We start from the raw sequence: 13,719 nt of genomic DNA, 5'->3' as shown, positions 1-13,719 counted from the left end.
TTCTCCTTCCGCTAGCCACCATACTCCCGCTTTCGCTCTGCTGTCGGCTCTGTCTTGGCTGTGTTTCTGGCCGCGCGTTTGCGTTTTGCGCAGAAAAGCCGTAGCGCCGTCTGCGGACGCCGTTCTACTCACCGATGGCGCAACGTCACTATGAGACCATGATGTCAGTACTCCTCGATCGGAGGGCGGGCGATTTGAACTGCGCTAGAGGTACGCGGACGCTTCAGAACGCACTTTCTCTTAAAATAAGTCTCTCCTTGGCACGAAGCAAGCGTTTCGAGGTTTCTGGGATGGTATTTCAACAGTCCACGTTGACTTAATAGTAACCTTTAGTGTCCCTTTAAGTGTCTCTGCCTAATTGTTTCTATTCCTTGCTGCCAAAAAGTGCATGCACTTTTGCGCTTTTCTCGGTGGAAGTTACCAGTCGGCTTACTATTTCCTTTCTGCCCATAGCATACATGTGCTTTCATGGGTGCTACAACGTAGAGCTATTACAACATTTCTATGCCAATTTTGGAATCAGCCCTCCACGATTGGTCAAAAAATTTTCGGCCACTTCCACTTCGCCTGTCTCTCAGGCGACCTCACTAAAATCGCGAGAACACTTTATCTGATATGATGTGTGGGCACTGATGATACATCATTAGACCGAACGAAATAAAAATAATTATTTCTGATTCGACGCCTTTTTCGCCATAATACTCCGCCATTTATTAAACATTTTCGCGCTGCTCCCACTTCGCCTGTCTGTCACCAGACGTCACAAAACCACGAAATGTCACCGCGTCAAATTAACGTGGACATGATAAAGACGCATCATTATGCCCAACAAAAGTGTTTTTTTCTATAATAGAGAGAAACTGCCCCGTTCCGAGAGGAATACAAGATGACTGCCCGCCGATTTCTCTGGCACTAGCTACTCAGAGCGGCGAGGGACCATGGATTTATTTGCATATAATAAACATTTTTCCGTGGCGGTATAGCACTATCGAGCCCTTTCGGCACGTACACGACGTTACTTTGCCATTTATTCTTCAATGAGGATCCGTTCTGGCGGCATTTTTAGCGTTCTGTTGCACGCTGCCGCGTTTTTCAAACAGCAAGTACAAGCTTACAAAGGGGAAGCGGACCAATCGCAGAAGCCAGCACCACCCTCCTCGTCCAGTTGTCTATTTTCAATGCGCTTGCTCAGCGCCACAGAAACGCTCTCCATTTGAGCGTGCTCCTCGTCTCTTGTCAGGCATTTCGATACGAAAACCTGCTCATTGTAGGCAATGCCTCTCGATTTGAAAGCAAAAAAGGCTACGTCCTATAAACGAGGAGCGCATTTTATTGGGCTTTTCAACAACGTTTCGCGTTACCGCTCGATGCTTGTGTCGGTGGTTATGTAACTTTCACGTGAGGAGTTTGGAATAAAAACAGTCTGGTACAGTTAACGTAATATGGCCTATTTATGGCAATATTAATTAAAAGTACTCGCCATTCCACGCCGTTGTCACTATCAGCACTGCGTTATTGGCGAAAACATTTCTGGCCACGCTCAATTCGCCTGTCTGCCGAACGACGTCAATGGAACGTGTGCCAACTAAACATGAATTATTAAACCGTAAAAAAAATATAGATTTTTAATAGCCGCAAACCTGCCCCGTTCCGAAATGAATAGACAGCAGCCCGGAAATAGTTTTGGGGGTGGCTGCTTGGAGCCGAAGGCAAGAAGACATTTCTTTGCATGTGAAAGAACGAAGTTCGAAGTGAAAGATAAAACGACAATGAAAGTGCATTCTGATTGAAGCACCACGCGCACCTACTTGCCCTATGCTCGCGTGCAGCGACTTTACATATAAGGGACCTTTTGTTCATATTCTACTGTTTCATGGCTTCTCGCTGGATTGCAGCAAATACAGTATCACATCGATTGAAACTACACCTTGCTAGCCGTGATCTGAACTGATCTCGCCGTGATATAGACAAAATCCCATTAGCTTTTTCCACGGCAGCTGCCCTCTGGTGGGCGCTGAACCTTGTAGATTAGATGAGTAATCAATGCATGTGTTGCTGCTTCTTTAAGAATCAAAATACTTGCGCTCATTTCGAGGTGTATTCGAATCACTTATGAATTGACATCCTCGCATTTAAAAAAATTAACAGCAGTTTTGTATGAACCAACTAGCAACCGTTACGCATGCGCAAAGTCACGGAAGAAAACAGAACCGAGAATATGAACGGCATCAGAGCTGGCGCGACAATATTATTACGATATGATTCCGCGAGAGACGAGTAGCCGCGAGAACGACGAAGAAGTTGGTCGGTGCCCTCGGCACGAGCGAGTGTCAGCCTGGCTGCCTGGCTCCAGTGTAAATAGCGTGTAAATAGCATCTCTCGTCTGTGTCTTTCCACACGTAACATTTCTGGTGGAGGTGCTGGGTAGGCGCGCAATGTGGTTTGAGATACGGCGGCTCTTGGCCTGTTCAAGGCGACGGCATTCTTTTATAATGGAATCGATAGTCGACACGTTGCCGAAAACAAGCAAATTGAAAGCGTCGTCGGCGATGCCTTTTAGCACATGTGCCACTTTATCTCCTTCGGACATATGATCGTCAGCTTTACGGCATAGAGCCAAGACGTCGAGGATGTAGGAAACGTATGGCTCTGTAGGTGACTGGACACGAGATGCAAGAGCCTTTCTCGCGGCAGCCTTGCGCGCAATGGGGTCGCCGAACAGTTCCCGCAGTTTTTCTTTGAAACTGTCCCAACTGGTTATTTCGTCATCATGTGTTTGGTGCCACACGCGTGGGGTGCCGCCGAGATAAAAGATGACATTGGCGAGCATAATCGTTGGGTCCCACCTGTTATTAGCGCTGGCATGTTCATAGAGCTTGATCCAGTCGTCGAAATCCTGTCCCTCCAGGCCACAGAACACACCTGGGTCACGATGTGGGGCAACCATGACGACTGGAGCAGTCGGACAAGCCGAAGCCGTTGCGGAGGCGGGTTTGTCACCGGGAGGCATGGTGACAAGCTCGGTGTGCCGACCACTTCGGAGTTCCGTGGTGAGGACGGGGATCGCTGACCTCCACCAGAAATGTTACCCAACACTGCTGCTACGTCGACATGTGAGGGTCGACCACGTCAGACCACCACCTGTGACGACGTCACCCGCATTGTTCGCCGCGAACTCGAGGCCGCCTCTTTGCCAGCCTTCTCCACGCCGCATCCCGATCCGCCAGCAACCACCATTGCGATGATTCAGGCTGTCGTCAGACAGGAATTTGAAAACATGGGTCTGAACACCGTGTGTTCCACGTCTTGTGGGAGATACGGGGTTCTCCTCCGTACTCTTGGGACAAAGGAACGACAACACACAGTAGTGCAAACAGTCACAAGGGCATTTATTGCACCTTTCATAGATCAATGCCTGCTAGCCGAGTTCATATCCCCAAAACATGCCGATAGGCGCGCGACAAATCTAGAAGTCCGACTCACCGCGTCCTCGCGAGCGAATATGTTCGCTCCATGCTGGATCCCAACGCCTGGTCGTTCGCGTGTATAGTCACGCGAATCGTGGCGCGTTCCAAGGCGGCCACGCGAGGCGGTCTCGCAGATGCATCGGTCGCCGCGCGCTCGCGGGAGACGTCCTCCGCCGCGCGTCGACCCGCCGGGACAGAGAGCGTAAGCGCCTGTCCCTCGGCGCCCGAGTAACCCCGCCGCGACGGTGGCGCCATCTCTCACACCGCGCTTGTACCACTCCGAGCGCCGCGGGCGCCAGGCCACGCGAGCCGTGCGGGAAAAACAGCATATCAGGGGATGCGCTATGCGGGAAAACATCAGGGGAGGCGCGAGGGTCGCGCATCCCCACATCCCCCCAACCTTAAATCACTTCTTATTCCGGCGAAACATGTGACACGGTCTAACATCAACACGTGCTTCGCGAACAAGGTGGTACATGCAACAGTGGCCGCGCCGGGGAAATGTCCACACGCTGTCCATAACATGCGAGCCGACTGTCCTTGGGTACACCGCTGGCGTCCGCCGGTCACAGCAGCAGCGTTGCGACTCGACGGCACGATCCCAGGCCAGGACTCCGGAGACGACGACGCAGTAGTCGGTACGAGCAAGCGTCGCTCGCGCCGACGCGCCCTGCTGGCAAGAGCCGCCGTAGCTGTCGGTGACCGCTGGCTCCTTTGTCCGCCGCCGAGGGTTGTGAGCTGGATGCAGGAGGCCGCCGAAGTCGCTGCGCCGAACTGGCCACAGCATCTCCATCGCCCGGGGTGACTCGATCGTAGTCCGGGGCAGCAGCGCAGACGATGTGCAGGTGACAGCAAGCCAGGGGCGACTCCAATCACGCTGCGTACGCTCAACACACTCGGCAAACACTACAGTAGTGCAAGGGAGAGGAATTCTGCATGCGCATCGCCCACGTGGTACGATGTTCAACTCGGCTAGCAAAAGATCGGGCAGCTACTCAGATGCTAAGTTCACGTGAACGAAGCTCGCTTTCTTGAGTCGAACGAGTAATTTCAATTCGTGCGAGGCTAACTAGAATGAGGGAAGCAACTTGCAACACCTCAACGCCACGGTCCACCAGGTTGTGTCCCTCCACGTGCGACAGGCAGCTTCGTAAAGCCTTAGGCCTAAAGCGTCGCTACCCTGACAACAACCGGCATCCAAAAACAACACTCAAAATGAGCGCAAAACAGGCAGCCGCGAGGAGACGTTAGCTCTGTGAGGTGGTCCTACTCCGCTCGGTGCACACAGCATCCGAGTTGACGGCGCCCACCGTCCCAGACGGTGTCGGAGCGCCCGGTGCCAGGCCGCAATACTAGTCAGCCCGTCGTGGCACCCGTGGCCCGCGGCCATCCGGCTCCCAGAGCCGCGACTTCATCCGAGTCAAAGAGATAGAAGAGGCTATTTACATAAGAAATTCGGACCACCCACGAGGCTTCCGTACTCACTCGCTTCAGGCTTGCCACTGCTCCGCGGGCGCTCAGCCTCGCTCTCCCAGGATGCAGACCACGTGGCTCTCGTACTGACGAATGTCATTAAAAAAAACACTTGCGAAAAGGCTTAGCATGTTGACGTGTCCAAACACACTACAGCCACCGCCGCCTCGCTCAAGAAAGCACGCCGCCAACGCTAGCGATCAAAATTCACGCTAGGCCTACGCTTCGGTTCAAACAAAGGTCTTGAACGAAGCAAAACTGTTAAATCTATCGTCCGATGCCCCAAGAGCCCCACGTTGGGCGCCAGATGTGGGAGATACGGGGTTCTCCTCCGTACTCTTGGGACAAAGGAACGACAACACACAGTAGTGCAAACAGTCACAAGGGCATTTATTGCACCTTTCATAGATCAATGCCTGCTAGCCGAGTTCATATCCCCAAAACATGCCGATAGGCGCGCGACAAATCTAGAAGTCCGACTCACCGCGTCCTCGCGAGCGAATATGTTCGCTCCATGCTGGATCCCAACGCCTGGTCGTTCGCGTGTATAGTCACGCGAATCGTGGCGCGTTCCAAGGCGGCCACGCGAGGCGGTCTCGCAGATGCATCGGTCGCCGCGCGCTCGCGGGAGACGTCCTCCGCCGCGCGTCGACCCGCCGGGACAGAGAGCGTAAGCGCCTGTCCCTCGGCGCCCGAGTAACCCCGCCGCGACGGTGGCGCCATCTCTCACACCGCGCTTGTACCACTCCGAGCGCCGCGGGCGCCAGGCCACGCGAGCCGTGCGGGAAAAACAGCATATCAGGGGATGCGCTATGCGGGAAAACATCAGGGGAGGCGCGAGGGTCGCGCATCCCCACAGTCTCGACCCAGCGTTCCCCAGTTATCTAGCGGCCCTCCTCGTCCCCGGCAGTCCTTTTCTGCCACATCTCGCCGCAACCCGTCCGAATGGCGTACACCTGATGACAGGCCGATCTGCTTCCACTGCTGTCGCATCGGCCATGTCGCCCGTCACTGCCGCAACCGATGGCCACCACCTCCTCGGACTTACGCCCCCACTTATTCCCGCACCTTTGGACCTTCTGTACCCTATGCCACCCGCCATGAACCTACTACTGCTGATGTCCCTGCTCCGAACCTTCGCTACAGCCGCTCGCCCTCACCTCGACGCCACCAGTCTCGTTCGCCCCAACCCCGCCGCTTTTCTTCGCCGCCTATCGCCTCCCGCACCCAGCCGGAAAACTAGGCACTGCAGCTTCTGGAGGTGAAGCTGCGTTGTCGACCCTGCCCTCAAATCCTCTGCTCACGTTACCTACTAACCGAAACCTTCTTGACGTTGACGTTGACGGCTATCCTGTCACGGCACTCATCGATACAGGAGCACATCTTTCTATTATGAGTGCTGCCTTCCCACGACGACTGAACAAGCTCCTCACCCCAGCGTCGGCACGCGTCGTCCGCGTTGCGGATGGCGGTACTGTGCCTATCATCGGCATGTGTACGGCACGTGTCAGCATCGCCGGCCGCCACACTCCTGTACTCTTCACTGTAATTGCTCATTGCCCCCACGACCTTATTCTCGGCCTCGATTTTCTCTCCGCCCATTCTGCCCTAATTGACTGCTCTTCCAGTACCCTTCGCCTCGAGTTGCCGATGCTCGCAGAACCTTCTGACGCGCCCCACTGCCGCTTACGCTCCACCGGCTTTCTTCGCCTGCCGCCAAAGTCCAAAGCCTACATTGAACTGTTGTCTTTCCCACCAGTTCCTGATGGCGAGTACCTCGTCACTCCTCTGCCCGACATCCCAATACAGTATGACGTCACCGTGCCTCACAGTATAGTTACTATTACTGCGAACCACACTCGCATGCCTGTCAGTAACTTTGGATTGGCAAAGCAAATTCTACCGCAAGGTATTTGCCTTGCCACCATTGATTGTCTCGGCGACCAATACGTGGCAGCGTTATCGACCGATGGTTCTCGCGACCTTAGCATGCCCATCGCGCCAGCCTCGGGCGTCGATCCCAACATAAAGAAAATGGTTGCGACGGACCTGTCCTCTACGCAGGCTGAAGACCTTTGCGAAGTATTATCGTCCTACCGCGATATTTTCGACTTTGACGACGCCCTTGACTGCGTGCACGGTTCCAGATATTTCTCGTCTATTGATCTTCGTTCGGAATATTGGCAGATTGCTGTTGACGATATGGACAAAGAAAAAACCGCGTTCATCACACCTGATGGCCTATACCAATTTAAAGTAATGCCGTTTGGATTATGCAACGCCCCTGCCACCTTTGAGCGTATGATGGACTCCTTGCTCCAAGGTTTCAAATGGTCCACATGCCTCTGCTACCTCGACGACGTCATCGTCTTCTCGCCAACGTTCGACACTCACCTTGAGCGTCTCACAACTATACTTGATGTATTTCGAAAGGCGAAGCTGCAACTTAACTCATCGAAATGTCGTTTTGGCCACCGACAAATTACTCTTCTGGGCCATCTAGTTGACGCTTCCGGAGTACAGCCTGACCCCGACAAAACTCGCGCTGTCCGAGAGTTTCCGGTTCCGAAGACAGCCGCAGACGTTCGAAGTTTTGTAGGGCTGTGCTCGTACTTTCGTCGTTTTGTTCCAGATTTTGCGGCAATTGCTAGGCCCCTAACTAATCTTTTGAAGAAAGGCGTACAATTCTCGTGGGGTACTGCAGAAGCCGCCGCCTTCTCTCGTCTCGTCACTCTTCTCACCTCACCACCCATTCTCGCCCACTTCGACCCTGATGCCCCTACAGAATTACGTACAGATGCCAGCGGTCATGGCGTAGGTGCCGTCTTAGCCCAGCGTCAGCGTGGCAAGGATCGCGTTATTGCTTATGTGAGCCGCCTCCTAGCACCATCGGAGCGCAACTATTCCATTACGGAACGCGAATGCCTTGCTGTTGTCTGGGCGGTTGCAAAGTTCCGTCCTTACCTTTACGGTCGCCCTTTTTCCGTAGTCACTGACCATCATGCTCTTTGCTGGCTCTCATCGCTCAAAGATCCTACAGGCCGGCTTGGTCGATGGGCTTTGAGGCTACAGGAATTTTCATATTCCGTGGTGTACAAGTCTGGCCACCTGCACCAAAACGCTGACAGTTTGTCGCGTTACCCTGTTGACGACTCTGACTCCTCCAATATTGCCAGTGCTTCTTGCGTATTCTCGGTATCCCAGCTGCTTCATTACGCCGACGAGCAACGCCGTGACGCCTACATCAGAGCACTCATCGACCGTTTTGAACACTCTCCGGCTGATGCTACTCTACGCCTCTTCGTCCTCCGCGACGGTACTCTGTACCGTCGTAACCTTCATCCAGACGGCTCTGAGTTCCTGCTTGTAGTACCTAAACACCTCCGCTCCACCGTTCTAGAAGAGTTTCACGACGCACCAACACCAGGACACCTCGGCGTATCTCGAACCTATGACCGTGTACGTCGCCGTTTTTCCTGGCCGGGCCTTGCCCGTTCCGTACGACGTTACGTCGCCGCTTGTGAACTTTGCCAACGACGCAAGAAGCCTTCCCAGCTCCCCGCTGGTTACCTGCAGCCGCTCGACATCCCTGCCGAGCCCTTCCATCGTGTCGGCTTGGACCTTCTAGGCCCATTTCCGGAATCTACATCAGGAAACAAGTGGGTTGCAGTCGCGGTGGACTACGCGACCCGCTACGCCGTAACCTGTGCTCTTCCGACCAGTTGTGCAACTGATGTTGCGGACTTCCTGCTACATGATATTATATTGATGCATGGTGCTCCGCGTCAATTGCTTACAGACCGCGGCCGCACCTTTTTGGCCAAAGTCATTGACGACATCATGCGTGCCTGCTCAATACAGCATAAATTTACCACCTCCTACCACCCCCAAACGAACGGCCGCACTGAGCGTTTGAACCGCACCCTTACAGACATGCTATCCAAATACGTTTCAGACGACCACCGTGACTGGGACCTGGCTCTACCTTACATTACCTTTGCATATAACTCTTCCCGTCTCGAAACTGCTGGCTTTTCCCCGTTTTACCTCTTGTATGGCCGCGAACCGACGCTACCACTGGACACTCTGCTTCCGTCCGCCACAGCTTCAACTAGCAATTATGCCCGTGATGCAATCGCCCATGCTGACCATGCTCGCCAACTTGCGCGCGCTCGTCTACAAGTGTCACAAGACAAGCAGAAACAACGCTACGACCTCCGTCACCGTGATGTCCATTTTGTGCCCGGAGCCCTAGTGTTGCTTTGGTCACCATCGCGTAAAGTCGGCCTTTGTGAAAAACTGCTTTTCTGTTACACAGGCCCATATCGCGTGATACGCAAACTGACCGATGTCACCTATGACATCGTTCTAGCCACGCCCACGACGTCCTCCGCTGTGACAACCAGTGACATTGTCCACGTTGCCCGCCTCAAGCCCTACAACTCTCCATGCCCATTGGATATTTAACAGCACCGTGACGGTGCTTTTGCCGCCGGGGGGTAATAATACGATATGATTCCGCGAGAGACGAGCAGCCGCGAGAACGACGAAGAAGTTGGTCGGTGCCCTCGGCACGAGCGAGTGTCAGCCTGGCTGCCTGGCTCCAGTGTAAATAGCGTGTAAATAGCATCTCTCGTCTGTGTCTTTCCACACGTAACAATATAATGGCTCGCATGAATTCAGCAAGATCAGTCACTGGTCAACAAGCCTGAGCGTACTTAGTATACAACACGATGCTATAGAACAGTCGTGCATCCTAGTAAGTGCAACACGGTAATGAAGCGACAAACGGTAGAAGCGGCAAGCGGAATTCAGAACCCAAGCGAAGTGCATTTAATTCGCATGCAGCACTGCGGACCAACTGAAGGAAAATGTAGGTAGGCCGTGGTCAACTTCATTGCTTACCCGCTTCAACATGATTGAGTGCAACGAACACCGAGAGGAAAAGAGAGCGTGATAAGAAATTTCCAGCGAACGGCGGCGATGAATTCCCCCCCTCCCCCACCCTCATAAGAGGCCTCGCGAGAATTAGAATCCTGTCGCTGGCAAGCTTCGTCAGGTATTTGAACACCCAAACTCGCAAAAATCTTTTTTCGACAAGCCTTGAAGTTTTGGCTCCTACACCCACGAGACGCATGTCGCTTATTTCTCTCCGAAAACGTGGCTAAAACAACGAAACACGACCAACGATGCAGTAAACTACGGCGGGTGGCTTCCTCCTTTCCCTAGTACAGGAAGGTCGCTACAAGTGGCGCATCCTATTGCCAGATCACTACTGCCGTTACTTTTCCTCTTCAGTTCGCAACTTTGGTCTACGTTTGTCACTCTATTAAAGAACTAACGACGATATAACAATCAACATTGCTGTACATGTTAACCAAGACTAGTTACAACGACATGAAGCCAACCGACAATAAAGACAGAAAACCAATAAATTAGCGGTTGCAAAAAAAAAAAACCGAAATGATAAGAATGAGGGAGATGAAATGGTAGAAAGGACAAGCTACCGTCCGTGAGAACCGAACGCACATCTTGCTCATTACGTGCGCGATACTCTACGTTTGTGCTAGCGCATCAGCCATACTCCCACTCTCTCATGGGTACTTCAGCCCTGGAAGAGCGTTCTAGATGAGCCGCGATTACTGTCAGTGGCGGTAGCTAACACTCGCAGGGCTATAGGTATTATAATGCGTAGCACACTATTTTTCTTTTTAATTGTGACCGTGTTACAGCGAATCTTCACTGATATTGGTTGTCGCTTGGCACTTGACGCGCCATTCCAACTCCGCCCCCACTCAGGCCATGCATCAGATTTTGGCTAGCCACAATTGGGCTCGCCGTCATCGTTTTGCTTCGAGTGCTGCTAATGTTTTGAGCACTAGTTTGTCCAGTGAAAACTGAGAGCCTTGGTACTTTGTTCTTCACTTTACCCCCTTTACTAGGTCCACACTATATGTTATATATACACAAATACTCAAGAAAGTGCCGGAGACTATGGTTGCCGCGGAAGCTCAGTGCTATATTGTCGCACGCGCAGGCCGCAAAGTGCGGGTTTCACTCTCACCGCTGGTAGCTTGTCTCTTATTCCACGTTCATGTTTTCTTTTCCTCGTTGCTGGAATATTTCAGTTCAAAAAACAATAAATTTCGCCTACGTTTCGCTGTCGTAGTTGTCTGTCGGCTTCATGTACCTATAAAGCGCAAAAAATTGGGCCATACGATTCGCCTTATTGATCTTGTTCAAGCAAAATTAATGGGCTGCATCGCACTGTTGGAAAATCAGATGAGAGATCCTAACCGGTAGGAACTTAATTATTGCGAGCCAGTGAGGGAGCAGTAGGTAAAAGAGAAGTAGTGACGTCAACTTGAAATGAAAAGTTCCGACCAGCTCAGGGTGAAATCAGAGAGCTCGGCAGCGTCTTTCCTCCCGTATCGACGCCCTAGTGACTGCTACGCAGACGCGTTCTAAATAACTAGCATAGACTAAGTTAAGTACATACTGCACATGTACTGTAATGTATCTATTCCTCAAGGTAAAGGTGGTAATCAACGTCATGATTCACTTAAGTAAGCCTAAAACCCGAACGCCTGCAAACCAAGCATGGCCTTCGCACCCGAGTTAAAGAAGTGGTCATTATACACAAAGCAAGATGCAATGTTATACTTAGATGATATCAGTCCGCAAAAACAGACAAGTAGAATTGACAGAGCTATTCTGACACGTTGCAGATTTGGAGGATTTTGGAGTAGATTTTAATGAAGAGAAAGGAGGATAGGTCGGCCTGTATAGCCTGTTTTAGCCTGCTACTCCACACTGGGGAAAGGGGAAGTGGGAAAAACAGCGAAAGGTAGGTGGTGGGTGATTATGCTATACTACAATGACCTACTATATACACGTTGTCCAATATGCGGATGCCCACTGTAGACGCAATACACGCAAGAGTGATCTTGTCCAAACAAAAATTAATCTTGTCACAAAAAGTTATTGCGCAAACACATTTCCCACTGACCGCATGTCTCACAGGTTCTAGACACAATCGTCTAAAGCAGTCTCACTTACACAGTTCAAGAGTGATATTATGGGACGTAAGGCACAGTCAACACTCCTCCACGCATCGAAAAGCTTTTCTTCCGAAAAGGGGCGGTAGTCCAAGCAATCAACAGTAGACTTTAGTGTTCTTCGTTCGGCCGCGTATTGAGGGCACACGCAAAGTAGGCGCGCTATTCATTATGCAAGAAGGTGAGGCGTGCAGACAGGACACAAGAGAAGAGAAGTGGACAACACGAACGCCGACTATCAGTTGGCGAACAAAGAAAGAAGACATAAAACTCATCTGCGCAAGCTTCTATACCGAGCTTGCGCTGTTGTCTCGGGAATGTGACAGACGCTACAGTCAGGGTCCCGTGCTTGTCCTATCTTCTGTAGGTATCGGGAGGTGTATGGGCCACACCCAGCCGTAATCGATGAATGAGTGTTTCCTGGCCTCACCGCAAACAAAGTGCTAGCCGGAATCGTAAACCAGCGTCAATTCTATGGAGATGTTCTTGCGGATGTTCGGGGTTGTCCCAATGTCGCGCCATAGAAGTTTTAATGAAGTTACGGAGCAAGGCGTTAATGTCATACCGGGAAAAAAATTTATGTTTCCGTCAGTGTGCGCCTTTCTTGCTTCCACATCAGCCTGTTCATTTTCAACTATTCCACAATGGCTAGGAATCCACTGCAGCACAATTGTATGCCCGGAATGAGACGCCTCAGCAAGCAGAGACATGATATCATAAACCAGAGCACTATATGCGGTTCGGTCATTTATGTAATTGCTGATGAATTGCAACGCTGGTTTTGAGTCACAGAACACTGTGCACTTCTCAGGCCCAAACAATGAAACGTTCCTTTCCTTCGAGCGCTTCCTAACCTTACGTGAGGCCTCCTTACAGCGAAGGACCGATGGAGGAAGCAAGCGTACTCTGAAAGCTCCCTTCACCCGTCCTCACGTAAGGAGCGGTTGCCGCATGCCTGGGTTCGAGATTATCTCTTAAAATCTTCACGCGAACACCATTATTCTCTTTAAAAATGTTGTATCGTCGCACAATCTTTAAATTGAAGAGCTAATACAGAGAAGCGTGGATGCTTTCTTCTAGTTTTGTTTACTAAAGTTTAAAAAAGTAGCGCATTACAGTGCAAAGCTTGATGTGCTCCAGCAACGCTGGCACGCCGGCGTCGTGCAACGCCTAGCAACGCCTAGCAACGCTTGCATGCCGCACGCGTGACTGAAACGAATACGCCTGGCAAGACGTACCGTGCTCGCGCTTCGCCGCAGGTGGGCGACATCGCGCATGCGCAAGCAAACGTCACGTGGTTAACAGTGAGGTGAAGCGCTCGTCCAGGGCCAGGAGCGGCGTAAGGACGCATGAAGGTAGCTTTGGAGCTACCTTATGCTGAGGAAGCACCAAGGAAGCCTTCACCGAGGGCCCCTCAGTAAGGAAGCTTTCAGAGTGACATAAGGTAGCCGCAATGAAGGCTTCCTTACTGAGGTAAGGAAGATTTCATTGTTTGGCCCTCAGGGCTTTGTTGCAGTATGCAGCGAATTGCTTCTCGAACTCCGGTCAACTGCTGTAGACGACGTCCTTTGTCCTATCTTGGACCGTTGTGCGATCCCCATTCCTGATACCGTGTTGGCCGCCGCGGTATAGGTCTGTGTCACGAAGCCATCTGTAAAAACATGTTCGGAATATCCATACATGTAAGCAATGTATGATAACGCGGAATATTTGGGCCCAGC

Source organism: Dermacentor andersoni, chromosome 3, assembly GCF_023375885.2.
Source record: "Dermacentor andersoni chromosome 3, qqDerAnde1_hic_scaffold, whole genome shotgun sequence".
In the NCBI taxonomy this organism is placed as follows: Eukaryota; Metazoa; Arthropoda; class Arachnida; order Ixodida; family Ixodidae; genus Dermacentor; species Dermacentor andersoni.
Note: the sequence above shows the minus strand (reverse complement) of the source record.